The sequence below is a fragment of the Sciurus carolinensis genome, chromosome 10 (assembly GCF_902686445.1).
Source record: "Sciurus carolinensis chromosome 10, mSciCar1.2, whole genome shotgun sequence".
In the NCBI taxonomy this organism is placed as follows: domain Eukaryota; kingdom Metazoa; phylum Chordata; class Mammalia; order Rodentia; family Sciuridae; genus Sciurus; species Sciurus carolinensis.
This window is the reverse complement of record NC_062222.1, coordinates 34,616,590-34,638,477: the sequence shown is the minus strand read 5'-3', so window position 1 is coordinate 34,638,477 and position 21,888 is coordinate 34,616,590. Positions and strand designations below refer to the sequence as shown.

The following is a 21,888-nucleotide window of genomic DNA, read 5'->3' as shown; positions in this document are numbered from 1 at the left end:
ATCAAGGTCTCCTTTCTGTGTCATCCCATGACAAAAGGACAAAGAGAGGTAAAAGAGCCCAAGAGACAGAATTTGCAATCTTAAGCCCTTTGCAATCAACATTAATCCACTCATGAGCATGGAGTCCTCATGACCTAAAGGCCTTCTGTGGGAATTAGGTTACCCATACAGGCTTTTAGGAGTACATGTTCGATCCATAGAAGAGCTGACTTTTCTCCAGATTTCAGCTGGGCACGGTCTCTATTCTGTGTGGATGCTTTTTCCAATTTATTTGAGATTTTAACCATTTCATAGCTGGTCTCATTGGAGATTCCAAGAGCTTTGACACTAGAACTCTTCTGATATATTTAGGCGCCACCCAATCAACTTCCATTCCTCCTGGTCTTCCTTTTTTTAACTACTCATGGCTCCTTTCTCTTTATGAGAAAAAAAAAAAAAGTTTCTTAAATCATTTTCTCTATTTTCTGCTTTATGGTTTAAATACTATCATCACTTTTCTAAGCATTGGCTCAATATCTTTTAAGTGAAGCCCTGAAGAAGATCTAATTTGCTTTGGGTCAGTAGAATGTCTAAAAGTCAAACTTAGCTCTTGCATTTTATGAATGCTCAAGAAGTCAAACAGAACCCTCCTGAAGACTCTCTGTTCATTAGAGGCTGTCCAATAATGAGAAAGATTAACGTGGTAATTTTTAAAATAAGCCACTCATTGCTTCTATCTTGGCATACATTCAAATAGAGTTTAACTACATTAAAATTTAATGCAATCTGGGTACAACTATGTGCAAATAGATTTTGTCCACTTGTGAAATTTGGGAATGATAATGCAAGGTGTTTTTTAATGTCTATAAAATGACTTGAATATCTTTGAATTGACCTCTTCTGCCTCCTTAGTTAAGACTGTTTGCATATAATCTCCTAAGAATCCCTTAGAAAGGAAACAGAAACATTCATTCAGCCTCCACTTTGCATGGTATGCTGTTTAATTCTATTTTCCAACTTGTTCAAAATACTCTCTTGGGATAGATAAGTAGTTTTAAAATTATACTTAACTTCATAAGAAGGCAATGAATCTAGTATATTATTTTTATAACCTATACATCTAAAGTTATTTAAATATGAGTTATAAAAGTATAGAGATAACTAGCTAGAAATTTAGTGGTAAACTCTTAAACTACAGATGTATATGAAAACAACTTACTATTTCCACCCTAGCCTAAAGTGCTCAGCACAATTCGGAAAGCAATATTGTCACATGATGTTAAAAGAAAAGCCACGTAACTTTTTGGGAGCTTGAATCCTGCTATTGTCTACCACTGAACCTACTAATTAGGAAAACATTTTATTGCCTTTTGTCACATGCTGTCGCTAAGGTTTTTTTTCATCAGATAGTGGTGGATTTCTGTCTGATTATAAGGACCCAATGAAAAACATCATTTCTGGGAAGTGAAAAGAAAATACACCACAATTAGGAGAAAATATCAATCTGGGTGTTTCTGAGAATATTGGCATTGACAGAAACAGGGTGACCTGAGGACTGAGGTGACAGATCTCTGGCCAGATGGTCCTCCTCTGCTCTGGGAACCACGTCAGGAAGAACATGGACAAATGTGATTCACTCAGGTGGAGGGAAAACTGAAATGATGCCATGTTTAAAAAATAAGATAGAGACCTCTGAGAGATCACAGTGTATTTAACAAAGAGAAGACTTGAGACAACTGGAGTAACTCCCTGTAAATGTATGAACAACTGTCATGAAGAGAGATCAGTCTCCTTGTGCTGATGCGGAACATGTGCCAGTAGATGGAAAAGATCCGTTATCAGATGCTTTTCTTTTTGGGGGGCTATATAGTGGGTTTATTATTTTTTTATTTGTTCTAAATAGTTGTACATGACTGTAGAATGCATGTATACATTTTGATAAATCATACACAAATGGAGTGTAATTTCTCATTTTTGCAATTGCACATACTGTAGGATCACATCAGTCACGAAGTTATGTATGTACATGAGGTAATAATGTCTGTTTCACTCTACTATCCTTCCTATCCCTTCTTTACTCCCCTGTACCTTATATAAAGTAATTCTGTTCTCCCCTAGCTTCCCACTTACTGTGAATTAGCATCCGCATATCAGAGAAAACATTCAGCCTTTTGTTTTTTGGGGTTTCCCTTAGCATGATATTCTCCATTTATTTACCAGCAAATGCCATAATTTCATTCTTCTTTAAAGTTGAGTAATATTCCATTGTATATATTTATACCATGTTTTCTTTATCCATTCATCCATTGAAGGACACCCAGGTTGGTTCCATAGTTTAGTTATTATGAATTGAGCTGCTATGAACATTGATGTGGCTGCATCACTGTAGTATGCTGATTTTAAGACCTGTGGGTATAAACCAAAGAGTGGGATAACTGGATCAAATGGTGGTTCTATTCCAAGTTTTCTGAGGAATATCCATACTGCTTTCCATAATGGTTTCACCATTTTGCTTTCCCACCAGCAAAAAGCTATGAGTGTACACTTTTCCCCACATCCTCACCAACATATATTGTTGCTTGTATTCTTGAAAATTGCCATTCTGACTGAGATGAAATCTTAGAGTAGTTTTGCTTAGCATTTCTCTAATTGCTAGAGATATTGAACATTTTTGCATATATTTGTTGATCAATTATATTTCTTCTCCTGTGAAGTGTCTGTTTAGTTCCTTAGCCCATTTATTGATTGGGTATTTGGGGTTCTGGTGTTTTGTTTTGTTTTGTTGAGTTCTTTACATATCCTAGAAATTAATGCTTTATCAGAGGTGCACGTGGTAAAGATTTTCTCCCAATCTGTAGGTTTTCTCTTTATGTTATTGATTGTTTCTTTTGCAGAGAAGAAGCTTTTTGGTTTGAATCATCCCATTTATTGATTCTTGATTTAGCTTCCTGTGCTTTAACTACAGAACACTAAAGAAAGAAGTTGAAGAAGAACTTTGAAGATGGAAAGACCTCCCATGCTCCTGGATAGGCAGAATTAATATTGTCGAAATGGCCATACTACCACAAGTGTTATACAAATTTAATGCAACTCCTATTAAAATCTCAATGACATTCTTCATAGAACTAGAAAAAGCAATCACGAAATTCATTTGGAAAAATAAGAGACCCAGAATAGCCAGAGCAATCCTCAGCAAGAAAAGTGAAGCAGGAGGCATCACAATACCAGACCTCAAACTATACTACAGAGCAATAATAGAAAAAATGGCATGGTACTGGCACAAAACAGACACACAGGCCAAGGGTACAGAAAAGAAGACACAGAGACCAACGCACATAAATACAGTTATCTCATACTAGACAAAGGTGCCAAAAACATTTACTGGAGAAAACATAGCCTATTAAACAGATGGTGTAGGGGAAAATGGAAAGTCATATGTAACAAAATGAAACTAAACCTTTATCTCTCACCCTGCATGAAACTCAACTCAAAGTGGATCAAAGACTTAAGCACTAGAACAGAGACCCTATGACTACTAGAAGAAAAAGTAGGTCCAAATCTTCACCCTGTCAGCCTAGGATCTGACTTCCTTAATAGATGCTTTTTTTCTGGCTAACAAGAAGGCAAAACCCTTTTACAGTCAGAGTTGACCAGAAAGAATGAGTCCCCTTCAAACAATATATAAATATCGCAAAGGTGACCAGCGAAAGGAAATGCCACAGAAAGAATCTTAGCATTGGAAAAGTTGAATTTTAATGTTCCTTTGCTTCCTCGAGCCTGAAACCTAATGGTCAAAAAGCATGAGTGTCAAGAATTTGCATCATGGATACCAGGGTTCTTTTGTTCTCTGTGAAGTTGGGTTTTGCCATTCTTAACCAGTGTCTACTCTTGCCGGTTATCAGACATATTATGTTCAATGAGAGCGTAGGGCCTCGCATGACAATGTATTCTGGATAATGTTGGCCAGTACCTTTATTACTAACACATCCTCTTGAGGATCTTCTCAAAGAATGATTCAGGAATCCGAAGACAAAGACTTGACAGAAGCACCCAGGTTTTTCAGGCAGACACTAAAGAGAAAATGAAGCATAAAGTAGCTGTAAGAATGGAAGAATCATGGGGAAAATCCTGGTGATCTGAACTTTAAAAAAAAAAAAAAAAAATTTTTTTTTAAATGTATTCAGCAAAAGTCTTTCAAACGTAAGGGGTCAGGACTCTTTTTAATCTTCTGTACTTGAACATGGCAAAGGAAGCCTGACTGGAGGCCAGGCTCTGTGTTCTGGGTCTCTGAATTTAGATCAATAGCATCTGAACTCAAAAGGGAGTCTCTCCCCCTTAGGTGTCTCCACTCTTCTCTTTCAGCCCCAACTGACTCCATTATTCTTCACTCCCCCACACGTAGCAGTGCCCTAGAGATGGCCCGGAGGTTTTCTCCCTTGACCCAGCCCAAAAAAAAAAAAAAAAAAAAAAAAATCACTTCTGGGAAGCAAATAATTGTTTTTTAGTGTTAAGTTAGGATTGAGGAAGTTCTCTGCGCGGCTTCTTAAGGGGGAACATTTTCCCTTCTGCGCTGAGAACTTTCAAGCCACCCCTTGTTTTCTGGTGATTGGGTGACCCCTGCTGGTCATAAGGAGACATTACAGACATTTCTAATTTAGGCCTTCCGCATTTAATTCTAGTTATCAGACTGTTACCTGCCACGTTCCAAAATTCGATTCACCTTTACTTCGATGTGATAACTTTTATGAATACCTGTTGTGCATTAAGTGTCATCCTTATACATCAAGCCCAGATCGTTTTGAAACCCCTCCTCAAAAAATAATTAAATCCATAGTCGAGAATAACATCTTCCTTTGTTAACACTCTGTGCTGGTGAGTTTTAATGATTCAGTGGTCTCATGCTGACAGAGAAGATGACAATTTTTATATTTTCTTGAAAAATAACTCATCGGCAATAAACACGGGGACTGCTACATTTTGAGGCCCAGTTGGCTGCACAAAACAACATTTGCTTAACTCCTCGGCCCAGTGCTCCCATTGATTGAACATACATAGCTACCCAACCATGGCACAAGGTAATCTATGGCTTACACAGCCAGAAAGGACTTTAAATAAGGTTAAAAACATCCCACCACTTTAAAAATCAACAGCTTATCCTCCCTGGACCACTCCACCTGTAAAACCATTAGCATTTATCTATTGAATAAGTTTTTATTTAGGGCACTCAGTATGTAAAAAGCTTAAAATAGGGTAGGGAAAAGAGGGACTGGATAACACGTCGGAAATGGGAGAAAGCAGCCCCATCTCAGCTGCAACAATATTAAATCTATATATTTTGAGCCTCTCACCTGTTCCTATGTGTTAAATTATTTATTTCGGTGGATCTCGGTTTCTTTTATAGAGTTTCTCATCTATTTCATAGCAAGACTAAAGTGATAGCATATACCTAATTCCCTAAGTATTATAAAGACTAGCAATATCTCACCTCCCTACTCCACTCTACTCAATAATTCACTGTAAGCAAAAGCAAACCTTCGAAATGATTGTATTAGATATCTCTGTGGGATTTAACTGCAGCTTACTTTAGCCAGGGCAGAGATGAGCAAGTTCAGTTCATCCTATCAAGTGTGGTTCTTAAATTTCTTTAAAGAAAATAAAGGAAATTCCATTTTCTATAGTCTCAGAGGTCAACCCAACAAGAATATGGAGCCTTGGGGCTTAGCGCCAGGTCCTGGGTTCAATCCCCAGCATAGTGGGGGCAGGGGAGGAAGCAGGAGAACAAGGTAGCAGAAGAGAAGGCGGAAGATTGATCTCTTACTAGTCTTACCAGCTGTGTGGATGTATACAAGCCCATGTGCTTCATATATACAACAAATGTCCATATGTTAATTATTAGTGAATGTCATCAATGTGAAAGGTAGAATCACACTGATTACTAAATAAATTTATGGGATTTAACTGAGAGACACCACCTGTTACCTTGTGGTTTTGCACTGTTAAATTTTAGGCACGTACACTGTATCACCTGCCTTTCTTTAGACTTTGCAAACCAAGCTATTATTTATTCTATTTATTCATGCTTTCCCTTGAAAAGTCAATCCTCCCTAGACCCTGAGATATTTTTGTTGTGTGTGTGTGCATGTGTGTGTTTAACTCTGAATTCCCATCTCTGTTTACCTTCATCTTCCTGGCAGTGAAATGCCTCAAACTGAATACAATATCCCAGACTTTTGAAAAAGGTCTCCATGACTTTCTAATGATAACGACCTTGCCTAAGCTTTGAACATCAGACTGTTTAGAAACCAGCAAATTCACAGCCTTATCCACTTAAAGTCTCATCACACTCTCGTGTTTTATTTATTGGGATGTCTCATCCTCTCTGAAAGTCTCTCTACTTGATGTGGTTCTTGTAACATCTTGACCCTTTCGTAGATCTGAATTTAATTAATTTTTCTGCTTCTCTGTGTTCTCTCTTAATGTTTTCATTTTTCTTGTTGATGCTTTTTCTTTCAACTGATCCTTTCTCCCGTTTTCCAATACTTCCTTGACCTTTAAACCTTTGAGAAAATATTTGCAAATCTACACTGACTTCTTGGTTCTCTCTGGCCCCTTTTCAGCAATGTTCTTTTCTTCACAGAGAGCTTGAAGCCACTAACCAAAACCAAGGTCAGACTTAAAACACACCTCTGATTATAACTAAAGAATAAAGGGAGAGTGGAAATAGAAAAAAATATATTTTAAGCATCTTAAAAGATAGTCAGAATGGATTTAAGTTACACATCATAAAAGATAGTACTTCATTCTTTTTCCAGTGAAATAGTATGGCCCTTTGGCTATATCTCATCTTTTTCCATCCAACTTGAAAATATAAACTTTCTCCAATTTTACAAAAAGTGAATTATCCAAATATTGTGGAATTTTTCTTGCTAAAAATATTTTTTTAAATCCCAGCTCAGTCGCTTTATTTCACAGTTCCTTCCCAGAGGGTATCAGTGAAAGTTTGCTTAACAACCCATACCTCAACTACCTACTCAGTTCAGCCTGGATAGTCGCTAAGTTTCCCAGTTATACTTGAATCTTTGGTCTTTCTCTTCTTATGATTAATCCTGATCTTAATGTTGGCCAAGTTTTACACAGTAGTGGCACATGCCTGTGCAGATTAACTCCTGGGTCTCAGATTACCCTCATATCTCCCACGCTTTCCAATACCAGGAGAATGGAAAGACATTTGAATCATCCATACTCACTTATACAGACAATTCATCATGGACTCTGTTTGTCATCTCCACATATATATTCTTCATATAATTACCAGCATGCCAAGCACCATGACAGAATCATACTGTACAACCGGAACAGAGCGTAGTTGACCCCCTGTACTTTCCTGATGAAGTAAGTTAAGGGGCTCATCAAAGGTCAAAAGAGTTGGATGATGATGTCACTACAATAGTATCTTTGTGTATCTTTGTGTACATGTAATGTTTGTGGTAACAAATGGTATACAAATTTGGACTCTTTCATAGCAACCCTGTGAAACAAATATTTTTATTATCCCATTTCAAAGATGAGAAAACCAAGGCACAAAGAGGTTAAATGATTTGCTCAAGATCCCATACTGTGAAGTCCAGGCACTTTGTCTCCTGAGACTGTACTCATAATCACTAGGCACTTTCTTCCATGAATGTCAAACAGCTAATTTCCCGTCATCAAAAAGTAAGGCTGTTCCAGCAGATGCATAAATCGCCTGAGACTGGCTAAGCACACTCTCCATCACCAACACATCTTGGTTTCGAAAATCATCCTCACACTGGAAACATAAATATTCTCTCCACATATTCAGCCACAGAGCTTTATTTGAATGTGAACTCCTATATAAGGACAAATAGAAACTCTCACTCTCTTCCCCTCAGGGAAACAAAATGAACCAGAAGGTTACAGCAGATTTTTGAAAATCACTACATTCTGTCTGCTCTGCTCACAATATGTTTCTATAAGCTCCCTTCTGGCCCTAGTGGGATCCCAGCATTTCCAAGGGCAGGATGCAGAGTAAACACCTTTGCATTTAACAGATTTGTTCTGCTCTCCCTGTTCGCCTGTGGCTGCCTTTTGCTTTTCAAGAGCCTCTGGGATTGAGGCATCAAGCTGGGCCCCTGAGGCAAGGCACACAGCAGATGTAAATCACAGTCCTCTACCATTCTGGGGTCTGCCCTTGTCTGGATCTTCTTGAGCCTATCACACAGTGGCTTCCCCAAAACAGGTCTCAGTGGCCACTGGGACCTCCAGAAGAATGACCCTATTATCAGCTGGTAAGAGCACAAGAAAACTCAATGAGTCCTCAGTACCTGGAGAGATGCTACAAAGCCCTTAGCACCTGGGATACTCACCGCATAATCTTCTTAGATTTTCATTATGCCAGCAGCTACAGTATCAGAGATATTTGCTCCCAGGAATGTGACAACAAGCACACCAGAGAAATATGTTTCCATGACTTGCCCATTGCCTTAATGAATTTTTGTTCACAAGTTCTTAGGGGAAAGACATTAATATTATCTTCCCCTAAGACAATCCAACCAATTTGACAGGAACAACTATTTACACCGTGGGAGCACTTACCGGCCCTGAAAAGTCTGAAGTGGTTTGAAGTGATTTTGAAGGGGTTTTCAGAGATACAGTGCAAAGACCCTGAAGTGTATTAAAGGAAGCAGATGTCAGGTGTGGAATTGTCTGTCTCTGCACACCCACCCAAGGAGTCAGGAAAGGCTCTGGTATATTATTTCCTATAAACTCATACCTCCCTTTATCTTCAGGAGAAGAGGGTGCATTTAAAGTTTGAAAAATCACCCAGCGCATACAGTGTAGGATTGTAGGGAAAACCAAAATAAGTTAAAGATGGGTTTATAAAATAATGTAGGGGTATTAGAAAGTGAATGGTTATGTCCCCCCAAAATTCATATGTTGAAATTCTATTCTTCAATGTGCTAATTTTTTGTCACTACACTAAATGCTTGAGATAGGTTACTTATGAAGAAAAGGTTTATTTAGCTTATAGTTTGGGAAACTGAAAGTCCAAATGGCACAGCACAAGACTCAGTGAGGGCCACCCCTTGGCTGCATCATCTCATGGCAAACAGCAATGGTAGATGCATATGCGGAGCCAAGCAAGAGATTACATCTCAAACCAGGAACAGGGAGAGCTAGGTGGGGCCAAGTTTGTTTCTTTATAACAACCTCTCAGGAGAACTTAGGAGTCACATAAGCACTACCTACCAAAGGTATGCCTCCAGTGACCTAAGGACCTCCCCACTACACCTCACCTCTTAAAGGTTCCATAGCATCTCCTGATACCAATGCCTGAGGACCAAGCCTCCAATCACAAGGAACTTTGGGGGAACAGAGTTAAACTCCATCCAAATCATAGCACCCAATGTTTTAGGAGGTGGGGCCTTTGGTTACCAGATCATGAGAATAGAACCCTTAGAAATAGCATTAGTGACATTTTAACAAGAGACTCCAAAAAGCACCCCCACTCCTACCTATTAAAGGTTACAGTGAGAAAGTGTATCTCTGAACCAGGGACCGGGCCTCCATCAAATAATGAATCTGCTGGTAACTTTCTTGGAATTTTCAGGCTTTAAAACTGTGAGAAATGAATTTCTGTTCTTGATAAACAACCTAGTCTATGGTATTTTGTTATGAAAGCATGTATTAACTAATACAGTCCTCAAAGAGAATTAATGAATAGAATTTTTTTTCCAGCAAGTATATCAAGTGTCTTCCTTATTATGTTACAGGTTTGGATCATTATGTTAAAGGTTGTGGGTTGTCTATAAATAAGATTCAGGGTTTTCTTTTCTTTTCCTTTCAATTTATCATTTATTTTTAAATGGGCATTTTGATCATAGTGCCACCTACATTCACTGTGGTTACTTGCTCAGTCAAGGCAGCTTCCCCAGGCTCTTCTTTGTATAGAGAAGGACACAGAGTGGATGAGTGGCACAGGTGAGGACCAGAAGGTCCAGCCAATAAGACTCTGTCCAATCAGAGGCTGGTGATAGCAAAGCCCATCAGACTGGCTCCCTCCAGAGTCTGGACTAGAGAACTGGGTGGTCTGGCCTATGCTGGCCAGCTGATGTCTGGTTACTGGAGTGACCTTATTCCTCTGCTTTCCTTTCTTTGTTCTAATACATGTCTATATTCAACATAAGCTTTATTTTTTAACTCTAGTCTACTGCAGCCAAAACACCTAAAGGAATACAATATGAAATAAAATCAGCCAGGCATGGTGGCACACACCTGTAATCCCAGGGGCTCGGGTGGCTGAGGCAAGAGGATGGCAAGTTCAAAGCCAGCTTCAGCAAAAACAAGGTGCTAAGCAACTCAGTGAGACCCTGTCTCTAAATAAAATACAAAATAGGGCTTGGAATGTGACTCAGTGATCGAATGCCCCTGAATTCAATCTTTATATATAATAAAATAATAAATAATCAGGACATCATAGCACATGCCTATAAAACCAGTGACTCAGGAGGCTGAGGCAGGAGGATCACAAGTTTGAGATCAGCCTCATCAACTTAGTGAAACCCTGTCTCCAAATAAAACAATTTTAAAAGGGTATGGAGATATAGTTTAGTGGTAAAATGCCCCTAGTTTCCATCTCCAGTACTGCAAGAAAATAAAAATAAATAAATAAACAAACAAACAATATACCCTTTAAGTAGGAGAAATCCTGGATTTTGAGATAGGTATCACTACATTGCTTAGAGCCTCTTTAAACTGCTGAGACTGGCTTTGAACTTTTGATCCTCCTGCCTCAGTCTCCCAAGCAGCTGGGATTACAGGCATGCATGCAACATGGCACCTGCCAATTTTTTCTCTTCTCTCTCACACATATATGTATTCCTCTCTCTCTCTTCCTCTCTTTCTCTCTCTCTTTCTGTATGTCTTTAATTTTTTTCTTCTTCTAATTCCATGTAATTTTTTAACTGGGTCTCCCAAACTTAACACTCCCTTCTTTCCTCATGTACTTTAAGGAGAGTACTCCCATTAGGGATTAAGATTTAATAAAGTATAACTTTGGCAAGTCTTAGATGTTTGTAAAATCTGGTTCTTTAAATCAAGCCACATTGGCTCAATGCTATTCAGTAAAATGTTAAATTTGGTTTTCCATATTCTACACAATTTCACAAATACTTACACTAATATGATCCCAATATGTTCAACAGAGAATGCTAAAATGGATGAGACAGGACCCCAAGTACTATTTTGCTTACAATCTTGTAGGAAGAAAGAACATATGGAAAATATCACTCCAGGAAGAATATGACTGTGCCACCATGATGGAGAGCCAGAAGGACACCATAGGAGATGATGTGAGCCAGAAGGACACCATAGGAGATGATGATCTTTGGAATAAGAGGTGATGATCTTTGGCCCCAACCATTTTTCCCTGTTCTCATCCTCTATTATCTTTTTATATATCTTTTGGGATAGAAGTCTTCAATTCTCAATTCCTTTCACCTTCCACTTGCTTTCTGGCTTCCCGAATCCACTATGGAACCCTGCCCACCTTGCCTGTGCTCAGAAGTCTGCCTTTCCCAAGCATCCTACTTCACCATTTCATCCTAGTCATTAGCCTTGTGTTGGGCAATGTCACCATTCAAACAATCTAGAGAGAAGCGCAGACTGGTGGAATTTCCTGTTCCTATCCAGAATATTTGCTTTGCAATGGCAATTCACTTAAGTCAGAAAATTTCCACTTGATAGAAATATTTTACATAAAGATCTTTAAAATACACACATTCTTTTTTTCAATGCTGGGAATTAAACCCAGGACCTCACATCTGCTAGGCAAGTGCTCTACCACTGAGCTATACCCACAGCCTATAGACCTTTTTCAACTCTCATTTAAATTCTCCCAGTTTGCTAGCAATGCCCCAACACATATGCTCACACAAAATCTCTGTGCCAGAAAAATACAGGGAGAATCTCTGTCCTCATCTGAGGAAACTGTATTCCAAAACTGAAAAAAGGTAGTTAGCAAATCTAATTAAACATAACTGATGAGAGGTAAGTTCCCATGCCATTTCCAAGTAAAAATTCAAATCCACATAACTAGAATTTTGTGACCTCCTGTCACTGCTTAACAAATTACCTGAACACTCGGTTGTTTGAAACAACAATAAACCTTTATTATCTCACAGATTCTGTGGTAAGTACCTTAGCTGGGTGGATCTGGCTCAGGGTCTCTCATGAGAACCTGGTCACATTATCAGCTGGGACTACAGACTTCTGAAGGTATCTGACTAAAACCAGTCTTGACTGAGGCTCACTCGAATGGCTAATGAATGATGCCAGCCGTTGCAGGAAGCTGCAGTGCCTCTCATGACGTCACGGCAGGGTTCCATCAGGGTCTCATGTCTCCCTGCCTTTCCTGGCCTGAGGGCCCCAAGAAAGAGCAAGGTGGAAGCAGTGATGCTTCTTATGACCTGGCTTTGAAAGTCACTTCTCATAATTTCTGCCACCTTTTCTTATTTAGAAGGGAGTAGAAGATGTGAAGGGAGGCCACTTCACCTTTTGATAAGAACTATCAGAATTCATGGGTATATTTAAAAAACCATAGTAGCTTCCATGCCCGCTTCTTCTATTGACCATAATGAATAAATACTCCAGTGAGTCAATATTTCTAAATATTATTTATATTTTAAATATCCCTATGAGCAACATATGGTTTCCAATTCTTTGAGGCTAATCCCTTTCTTTGATTTTCCGTAAACTTTCTCCATTCCAAGTTAGACAGTATTGTTCAAATATAAATCTTCTGAGTAATTTGGGATTCTACTATACAACATTGCTGCTACTGAACTGACATCCATAAAATCAATTTTAATTCATTTATATGTAGCTAAAAAAAAAATTTTATGAGACACTGGAACAAACATCTGTTCTGTTTCTTTTGACTACTACTTTAGTAATTGAATTATTTTCAGAAAAGGCAATCAAATTAGTTTCTCATAATTATAGACTGCTTACTGTTCATATTTCATGTTCCTTACAACACTTAAATGAGAGTGGTTGTTTTTCTATAATACATTTGTTCCATTATTTTACTAGAAGCTAAAGCAGTCTTATTTACCCAAGTGACCTGATTCATTGAAGTCTGCTTCTTAGGAACAATGACAAACAGAGTGTTTATCTTATTGTTCCAAAACTGACGGTGTATTTCTCTCCAAGCTTATTGATTTGTGCTGCTGAGAAACAATGGCAAGATACCCGCAGGAAATGTTAGTTTAAGTGAAGAAAGAGTCCACTGAGCAAAAACCATAGAGATCAACATAGAAATCATCACTTCCCCTCCTCCAGTGCATAAACTGGATTAACAAAATAACAAAAGTCAGTCCATGTATCTAGTTAAACCAAACAATCTTCTATTTTAGTGAAATAGTAATCATGCCAGTTTAATTTACTCACTCCACAAATAGTTATTGTGTGTCTAGAGTGGATTCATAGCTGAGTTAAGATTTTCAATGCCCTAAACTCTGAAAGTATTTCAGTTATCAAGCTTTTCTCAAAATAAAACTAGTACCCACATCTGACAAAGCTAAGTAAGCTCCTATTGAACCTGATCTTCCTGCACATATAGCTATTAACTGTGCCAAAATAACATAAAATAAAATACTGACCTAAGGGCATGTAGAGTGAAAAATTGGAAGAAACCAGCTCTAGACAGTCATGTTTATAATTTTTATGGTTTTGAACTTAAAAGAAGAATAAAGGTAGTGCCAGGTGAAGTGACTAACACTTCGACATAAAAACTCATGTATTTATGACATATTCCTGGCCAGAAAAAAATCAGACAGTGCTCCTAACAATCACAGACAGTGGAAAGTGAGGGGACTCTCAGGAAAAGAGAACAAGAACACTGATAGATATAGTCTGAGTGTGTCCCCCAAGGTTCATGCCTTGGAAGCGTGGTCCCCAGTGTGGTGGCATGGGAAGGTGGAAGCTTTAAGAGGTGGGATGTACATAGTATGAGGTAATGAGGTCACTGTGGGATGGATATAGTTCTCTTAGGACCTCAGTTAGTTCACACAAGAGTGATTATAAAATAGCAAGCACACTGTCCTCCCTGCACTGTCCTCCTGTCTCACCACATGATCTCTCCATCTCACACACTCTCCTGCCGTGATACAGCCAAGGAGCCCTCACCAGAGCAGACACAAAGCTGTTTAAATGGTCAGTCTCCAAAACTATGAGCTAAATAAACTTCTTTTCTTTGTAAAGTACCCAGTTTCTGAGATTATGTTATAGCAATAAAAAATGGACTACTTCAAATACCATGTTACGTACATGATCTCTGCCAAAACCTCCAGCTTCCTTGGAGGGAAGGCAGCAGTGCAGCTGAGTAAAATAACTGAAGTACAATTTGAACTGCCACCAAAGAGTTCTAAGTCCAAGTAAATAACTTATCTGAAGTTGGGCAAGGTGGTATGTGCCCGTAGTACCAGCTAATCAGAAGACTGAGACAGGAGGATCGCTTGAGCCCAGGAGTTTAAGACCAGCCTGGATAACATAGTGAGACTCCAGTCCTAAATAAATAAATAATAAATAAATAAACACCTCTCCTAGTAGGACTAAAGCAGAGCCCAGAGTTTAACAGAGCCAAGAATTTATACAATATAATAAACAATGTCTACAATAAAACCAAAATTAATCAACATACAAAGGAATATATGGCTCATCCTTAAGAAAGAAAAAAAAAAATAAGACTATTAGGAAAATGACCTGAACATTGCAATTAGTAAAGAAGAATTATAAAACAGTTGTTATGGTTATACTCAAGAAAGCAAAGGAATATACACTCACAATGATAGGAAGTTTCAACAGTGAAATATAAACAATAAAAAAGGACCAAATGAAAATTCTAGAATGAAAAAAAATACAGTCAAAACATGAATGTGTTGACTCAACAACAGAATGGAAATGATGGAGATAAGAATCAGCAATTTAAAAACCAATCAATGTAAATAAGTAAAACATGATTTAAAAATTTAATAAGTGGGCAGAACTTTAAGGACCTGAAGACAACATTAAATGTCTAACAGATGCATATAAAATTCAAGGAGAGATAAGACAATTTTTAGCATTCAGTTTATTAAAGACACAATGCCCCAAAACTTGCAAAATTTGGTGAAAAACATAAATGTTCATATTCAGGAAGCTCAGTAAAACCCAAGTAGGACATATACAAAGAAAACCACACCTGGCCACATCATAGTCAAACTTCTGACAACTAGAGTGAAATGAAAATTGAGAACAGCCAAATGGAAATGACAGATTTTATCATTGTTTATCATTTATCATCAGAAACCATGGGGCAAACAGAAGTCAAGGACCGTTATATTTTAAATGCTGGAAGAAAAACACTTTCAACTAAGAATTCTATGGCTACTGCAAATATTCTTCAAATGCAAAGATGAAATAAGGACATTTTCATATTTTTTAAAAGATGATAAGAGATGCCAGCAGAGCTTCTCCAGAGGAAATGCTTCATGATTTTATCCAGGCTGAGGGAAGAAGGTACCAGACTGAAACTTGGACCTTCAGGCATTAGGCAGCTCTCTGGGAGACTATAAAGGACTATGCTTGTGTATATCTAAGTAAAACCCCTACAGAGAAAGAATATAGTCATAGTCCCAGAAAGTTCCATCATGCCACTTTGTGTCCCTCCCAGGAGGAAACCAGTGTTCTGGGATTTTACCACCATACAGAAGTTTTGCTGGTTAGAAAGAGGATAAGATTAATGAGGAAAATAAAACCTTTAAAAGTAGTGGGTTCAGGGAATTATGAGAGCTCTGCCTTGGTTAATTGCCAATTACTGCAATCAAAGCAGCTGAACCAGAAGAGCTAGTGTACCCAGCCTTTAATTACAGGAGGAATCATGATTTGAAGGTCAAAACAACTAAACCCTGCCAAACTGAAAAAAGCAACTGGTGCAAACGTGACCAAGTAACCACAGTTGCTTCTCAAGTTATGATGGGTTTACATCCTGAAAAACCTATCATAAGTTGAAAATATGGTAAGTCAAAAATGCATTAATACTAAACATCCTACCTTAGCCTCACCTACCCTATACAGGCTTAGATCATTTACATTAACCTACAGTTGCCCAAAATCATCTAGCACAAAGCCTATTTAAAAAAAAAAAAAAAAAAGTGTTATCTCATGTAATTTTTTGAATTCCTGCATTCAAAAAGTTGCTGTCAACACAGTCCACTGTAGAGCCCCAGATGCCTTCCCTGGTATTCACGAGGCCGACTGGGAATTGTGGCTCACTGTTACTGCCCAGTGTCACCGACGAGTATTGCCCCACTTATCACTAGCCCAGGAAAAGATAGAAATACAAAATGTAGCTTCTACTGAAAGCATATCACTTTCACACCATTGTAAAATCAAAAAAATCATAAATTGAACCACCATTAAGTAGGACCTATCTTTACTGTAAAATAATGCTTGATTTCCTCCTTCACTCTTTAAAGCAAAATTTCAATAAGCCTTAGATTCAAAGATAGAGACTAGAAGCACATAAGTAACTGCTCTGATCCACCACAATTGATTGCTCATTTTTAAGATTAAAATGGATAATGATAATGTCGTACACCATTTTTTGATCAAATTCAAATTTCTAATTTTTAAATGTAGCATATGAATAAGAAATTCAATTGGCTGAACTCTCACATCTGGACTAAATCTCTGGAACTTTAGTTGCTCTATACAATATCACTAACGGAATATTAGTGGAATAGCAAAATCCAGAAGCCCAGAGAACTGGAATAGCAAAATCCAGAAGCACAGAGGACAGGAATGTGTGAGTCATATGGATGAAAACTACATCAAGACAAATCTTTCTGAATGTCACCAGTTCCCACAACTCCTCCTCCTGAGTGTTTGCATTCTGTATTTGCAAAGAAATTAAAGTAAAAACCTGAAGATACGAAGCTGGTTTTCTATTGTGGGCCCTAAAATTTCTATTGGCCATTATGAATGATCTCAGACTTCAGAACCTATCACTTTTCATGCAAATATATAATGTACCTGAAGTTTTACTTGCTATATTGTTACGTTTGTGTAGAAAATGCCAAAAAGAGACAGTAACAGTTTTGCATTAGCAAAACTCTTAGGCAAATGAAGGTTCTGGCTTCTTACTTGAAGAGCCAAACATGCACCATTTTTTAAAATATGCAGGCATTCACACACGCCTCTTCCCTGGGATACTCCCTCAGTTGCTAAAGCTGTTTTCACAAGTGACCTGCAGTTACAGGTTTTATTTGCTGAAGTGGTAGAGACAGTCCCTAAAATGGGTAGACGAAAACATAACCTATGAATTGAAATTACAAATGAACTGCCAGAGTTGGCCAGAGGGGTCAGTTGGGGAATACTCCAGCCCTCAAAATCCACACAGGGGGGCCTATTACCTAGTTTAGTTCTTGAAACATTTGGAGCCACAGTATCTTATCATTCAATGAAAATACTCCAAAAGTTCATTTTCTTCCTTTTAACCAAATGCAATGGAGAAAAGATAGCCTCTTCAACAAATGGTGCTGGGAGAATTGGAAATCCATATGCAACAGAATGAAACTAAACTAAACTCAAAATGGATTAAGGATCTCGGAATCAGACCAGAGAGACCTTGCATCTTATAGAAGAAAAAGTAGGTCCAGAGCTTCAACATGTCAGCTTAGGACCAGACTTCCTCAACAGGACTCCCATAGCACAAGAAATAAAAGCAAGAATTAATAACTGGGATAGATTCAAACTAAAAAGTTTTCTCTCAGCAAAGGAAACTATCAGCAATGCGAAGAAAGAGCCTACAGAGTGGGAGAAAATCTTTGCCAATCATACTTCAGATAGAGCACTAATCTCCAGAATCTATAAAGAACTCAAAAAACTCTACACCAAGAATGCAAATAATCCAATCGACAAATGGGCTAAGGAAATGAATAGACACTTCACAGAAGAAGATCTACAAGCAATCAACAAACATATGGAAAAATGTTCAACATCTCTAGTAATAAGAGAAATGCAAATCAAAACCACCCTAAGATTCCATCTCACCCCAATTAGAATGGCGATTATCAAGAATACAAGCAACAACAGGTGTTGGCGAGGATGTGGGGAGAAAGTTACACTCATACATTGCTGGTGGGGCTGCAAATTAGTGCAGCCACTCTGGAAAGCAGTATGGAGGTTCCTCAGAAAACTTGGAATGGAACCACCATTTGACCCAGCTATCCCACTCCTTGGCCTATAACCAAAGGACTTAGAATCAGCATACTACAGAGAAACAGCCACATCAATGTTCATTGCTGCTCAGTTCACAATAGCCAGATTGTGGAACCAACCTAGATGTCCTTCAACTGATGAATGGATAAAGAAAATGTGGTATATATATATACAATGGAATATTACTCAGCCATAAAGAATGATAAATTATGGCATTTGCAGGCAAATGGATGAAACTGGAGAATATCATGCTAAGTGAGATAAGCCAATCTCAAAAAACCAAAGGAAGAATGATATCGCTAATAAGTGGATGATGACACATAATGGGGGGTGGGAGGGGTTAGTGTTGGGGTTGGAGTTGAGTTTAGGGAGGGGGGCAGGAATGGAGGAAGGAAGGACTGTACAGAGAGAGGGGAGGGGTCGGAGGGGTGGGGGAGAAGGGGAAAAAATGGCAGAATGAATCAAACAACATTACCCTATGTAAATTTATGATTACACAAATGGTATGCCTTTACGCCATGTACAGGCAGAGAAACAACATGTATCCCATTTGTTTACAATGAAAAATAAAATAAAATAAAATAAAAAGAATACTGACAAGGCTCCACCAAAGAAATAAATCACATTAGAGATCAAAACAAAAAGAGTAGAGGCTTTTTTTTTTTTTTTAACTAGGGGAAAGCTTAATTTCTGAGAACTACTCAATTCTAAGCCTTTTTCCCCCACTCCCCCAAATCGAAGGATATCTTCTATCTTTCCACATTTCCCCTTCTGGAATATTTAATAGCCCCAAGGAATTCAAAGAATATTTCAGATGGGCATTTCCTAGCCAAATAGTATATTGAGTCATTCCTTATAGTCCTTTTCTGCAACTTGTGCAATTACAAAAACAAAACCAAAGTTCTGATTCAGAAAGTAGGTCATGGAACATTAACCTTTGCACTTTGTTTTCTATCTATAAAACTGGAATGGGGGAGTTGTTTTGTTTTTGTTTGTTTGCTGTGGTCTTATGGATTGAACCCAGGGCCTTGCACATGCTAGGCAAGTACTCTACCACTGAGCTATGCCCTTGTCAGTGTGGAGGCTCAGACTCTGGAATACAGATTTGAGATGCCAGTAGGTGGAAGAAGATGCAAGATGCAGTTGGGATAGTGGACATTCTTTATTCAGAGGTGGAAGCAATCCCCAACCTCCAGCTCCAGATTCATTTACCCTCCTGAGCCATTTCCATGGGCCTTTATCATACACAGGCCAAAGAAGGCACATTGACAACAAGTTACATAAGTGGGGACATGCTCACAAGTAAATGTTGATGACCTTGATTACCTACGCTAAATCAGGATGGTCATGACCTTGGCTACTTACTCAAAACTTAGTCCACAAGAAAGTCTTGGTGAGGGAGCCTAACTACAGCCATCTTGGGCCTGCCCTACAGTCAACCCTATAAAACTGTTTTTGAAATTATTGTAAAATTGAGGAGGTAAGGAGTATCGATATTTTATGTGATCTATTTTTAAAATGCTATAATAAACATGACTGGTGAATAAGACAAATAGAATCAAGATGTACTATCTCAGGTGCCCTTTACAATTAATTCTGCCACTTTATAAAACAAAGCAAGACACTACTTTCCACCAACGCCCTCTGAAATTGCTAGAGCAGTTAACCACTGAATCAGCCTATGTGCCTGAAGTTTTTGTTTTTTCACTTTTCAACTTTCTTTCAGAAAGACTGGGGTACAGACTCTGTTGAACACTGTGAGAGCAAGAGATGTTCACCATCTGCCATTCACATCACCTTCCTGATTCTTCATTGTTCCTTGACTTTTGGTATTTCTTAGGTGCTTTGTTAGAGACAACCTAATGCCTATGTTTAATTGCTTTGGATTTTTGAGATAAGAATCCTGGTCAATCTGTGTTGACTCAGAGCACATTGTACCCTGTCCCTACACAGAATCTCTAGGTCACAGGCTGTGTTTACAATGATCAGTTCTTCAGTCTTCAGTTCTGGTCTTGATTTCCTTCCTGGTGAGCTTAGATCGAACATAAACTTAAAATCCCTTTAACATGCTTAAGGTACATAACAGTCTGAACAGATCTTTGTCAGACCATCCCCCATTCCCTCATCTTTTACACTATTATTTTCTGAAGAACTGTGTCTACCTGACCATGTTAGGTCTGGAGAATAGTTAAAATTCTATAGATGATATTCTGCCTAAACACATTTTAAGGGGCTGGGGTTATGGCTTAGTGGTAGAGCACTTGTCTAAGACACTGGGTTTGATTCTCAGCACCACATATAAATAAATGAATAAAATAAAGATCTATCAACATCTAAAGAAATATTTCTTTTAAAAAAAAGACATGTTAAGTTGTTTTTTAAGGCCAAAGCAACACAGTTTAGCAAATCAAGATGACTGAGGCAGAGCAGTAGAAAGGTCCTGTTTGACTATCACAACCCAAATGAGGAAAAATAAATTCACTCTAATTTTTTTGGCCCAGGAACAATGACACAAATGGCCATAGTTATGATGCCACCTTCAACTGGGCTTCACAGGTGGTCACACAAGGTTCTGTGCTCAGAGAGTGTCCTATCTTCCCAGTTACTAGAGAAACTGAGGCAGGAGGATTTCAAGTCTGAGGCTAGCCTGGGAAATTTAGCAAGACCCTGTGACAAAATAAAATTTAAAAATCTGGGAATGTAGTTCATTGGTAGAGTTCTTTCCAAGCCTGTGTGAAGCCCTGGGTAGAATTTCCAGTACTAAAGAAAGAAAAAAAAAAAAAAAAAAAGCAGTGCTTTATGTTTGGTTTAATGTTCTTTTACCACTGTCTTAAATTCTGAATCATTTTTTAATAAGGGCTTTGAGTCTTTATTTTGTACTAGTCCCACAAATTTTGCAGTTATCCCTCTTATCATTTGTTCCTCTTTGTAAACATTGTAAAGCAAGAAAAAGGAAAATGAACCAATTGAAGCCAAAATGGCTAAGTATCAATTATGACTACCGGGGCTCCCCAAGATTCCTCTTTCCATCCTCAGCCCCTTTCTCCAGCCATTTGGCTCATTTTACAACTATGCCCTTTGACTCTTCAATTATCATCTGCTCTGATTTCAAATAGGAAGCTGAACAATACTAAAATATGTGTTTATGCCTTTTTTCGTGCTCACTGAAAAGGTCCATTTTATGTCGTGGGAAAGGAAGATGCATAGCAAAAGGTCCTCAAGGAGGACTGGGGAAGAATGTCTCTAAAAAGAGTGCAGGTAACTCTTCAGAAGAAATTAAGACCTTCTACACTCAAGAAGAAGTAAAAACAAAAATAGGATGACATCCCCAGAACACAGTCCTGTTCCCCCACCTCCTGGCAAAATCAGCTCAGAGCTCCATGATGCAGAATCATGAGGAAGGGGCTCAAGATGGAAAGACCCACATGGTGTCTCAGAAGACAGGCAAGACTGGAGCCTAGACAAACAGGAGGCTTGTCTTCTGACAATAGAAACAGGAAATGACAATTTAGCAAATGCAATACAGGTTTTTTGTAAGTTTCAGCACTCACCACATGCAAGGGTGAGCTTAGGAGAGAATAAATAGAGAGCTTATTGACCCCTGGCAGGAATGTTCAGTGTGTATGCTGA

The 21,888-nt window shown here is 38.3% G+C and overlaps 1 long non-coding RNA gene across 1 annotated transcript in view; it reads right to left on the bottom strand.

Moving 5' to 3' along the window:
* Positions 1-3,987: 3,987 nt before the first annotated feature.
* LOC124994083 (uncharacterized) overlaps positions 3,988-21,888 on the bottom strand; it is a 108,556-nt gene continuing 90,655 nt past the window's right edge. Inside the window, exon 3 of the long non-coding RNA XR_007110448.1 lies at positions 3,988-4,049. This is a non-coding gene — a long non-coding RNA (uncharacterized LOC124994083). The remainder of the gene's footprint in view (positions 4,050-21,888) is intronic.